Source organism: Coturnix japonica, chromosome 32 (assembly GCF_054131305.1).
Source record: "Coturnix japonica strain WE chromosome 32, WE-NBRP24, whole genome shotgun sequence".
NCBI lineage: Eukaryota > Metazoa > Chordata > Aves > Galliformes > Phasianidae > Coturnix > Coturnix japonica.
In genome coordinates, this window is record NC_140694.1 from 2770226 (window position 1) to 2772484 (window position 2259).

Consider the following 2259-nt stretch of genomic DNA (forward strand, 5'->3'; position numbering starts at 1 on the left):
AAGGAGCTTCATGATGTCACAAAGGGCATCATGACGTCAAAAGGCGCATTATGATGTCACAGAGGACATTATGACGTCAGAAAGGGACATTATGACGTCACAAAGAAGCATTATGACATCACAAAGGAGCTTCATGACGTCACAAAAGGACATTATGATGTCACAAAGGGGCATTATGACGTCACAAAGGAGCTTTATGACATCACAAAGGGGCATTACGACGTCACAAAGGAGCTTTATGACGTCACAAAGGAGCATTATGACATCACAAAGCGGCATTATGACATCAGAAAAGGACATTATGACGTCACAAAGAGGCATTATGGCGTCACAAAGGGACATTATGACGTCACAAAGGGGGCATTATGATGTCACAAAGGGGCATTATGATGTAACAAAGAAGCATTATGACATCACAAAGGGGCATTATGACGTCACAAAGGGGTGTGAACATCACCCTGTGCCCAACTCCTCTCTACCTCCTATTGGCTCCCTCTCCCACCAATCCCCGCTCTCCCCTCCCCTTAGCCCCGCTCCCCGCCCCCGTTAGGCCCCGCCCTGCCCCTCACACCCCACTCCCTGCCGCCATCTTGCCCCGCTCCGCTCACCCACCTGCCCGGTGTCGCCCGGCCCGAACCGGGAACGGCTGAAGGGACGGGGAGGGCAGCAGAGATGGGGACGGGGTCTAGGGCGGCCATTCTGAGAGACAGCCCTTCTGAGGGCTGAGCTGAAGGGCAGTGGAGAAACCCACCCGTGACCAGGGTCACATCAAAGCTGCATGAGGCTGTGTTACTAAACACGGTGCCACACGGCCTGCAAAACCATGCGGGGGAGACAAAACATGGCACGTACCTGGCAGTGAGATCACCTCAAGCTATCTGCAGCAGTTCCTTGTCGCTTTGCTCGGATGAAATGAGAGCAAAAGCTGCACCGAGGCAGTGGGTGGAGGGCGAGGAGAGGAGAGAGAAAGAGCAGGTCAGTGAGCAGGGCTAAGACAGTCATGGAATAACACACACAGCACAACCGTCCCATCCACTTGCTGCAAGTCATGCTGAGTCTCAGGCTACGTGATGCCTGTCCGCCCAGCAACTTTACGATGCTTCCACAACTGAGCAAAGAAGAGCTGCACCAAGCCCTTGGATGATGGATTCCCTGCTCCTGCTGGCTTCAGCCTTCTGCATTCCAATTCCAATCTAAACCATTCCTGCGGTGGTAGTACTTGAATCCTCATTTGGGGCTGGACCTCAACAGGTCAACACATCAGAAATAACACAACGTGCATCTGGAAGACGTGTCTCAAAGCCCAGAAAATCCAACTCTCTGACCTTGGCACAATTCACCAACCAAGAGCCAGGCCTTGACAACTTGGCTGATCTGGGCATGCGGGAGGGGGGCAGACAGTGGACCACAAGTGTCCATTTCCACTGCAGCTCCCTGTAGAGAACAGCACCAATCAGCAGGCGTGAATCAATTCATTCACAAGCTGCACAATGACTCTGTTCTTTACATGATAAAGAAACACACAGAGATTCCTGACCAAAAAGTTGGGAGTTAATAACGACCAAAGAGGTTCCTGTTCCTACGCCTCATCCTCTCACCCCAACTCCTGGGTGATGCCCACAGGCTTCAAGTCAGCTCTCAAATCCACTGAACTCCCGTCACGGAACTCCATCAAAAAGGATGTCACACATGTGACACTTACATACATGAGAATGTATGTATCAGAAACACTGATGTCAGCAGGAGCAGAGAGGCGATTGTCCCCCTGTACTCAGCACTGGTGATGCCACAACTCGAATTCTGTTTCCAGTTTGTGGCCCCTCACTGCAAAAAAGACACTGAGGCATTGGAACGTGTTCAAAGAAGGGCAACAAAGCTGGTGAGGGGTCTGGAGCACAATGGAGCCATATGAGAAGAGGCTGCGGGAGCTGGGAATGTCCAGCCTGGAGAAGAGGTGGCTCAGGGGAGACCTCATTGCTCTCTAAAACTTCCTGAAGGGAGGTTGCAGTGAGCTGGGGGTCGGCCTCTTCTCTCATGTCATTACTGATAGAACTAGAGGGAATGGTTTCAAGCTGCGGCAGGAGAGGTTCAGGCTGGACATTAGGAAATATTACTTCTCAGAAAGGGTGGCCAGGCACTGGAATGGACTGCCCAGGGAGGTGGTGGAGCCATCCCACCTGGGGGTGTTCAAGGAATGACTGGATGTTGTGTTGAAGGACGTGGTTTATTGGGAGCTATTGGTAATAAGAGAACGGTTGG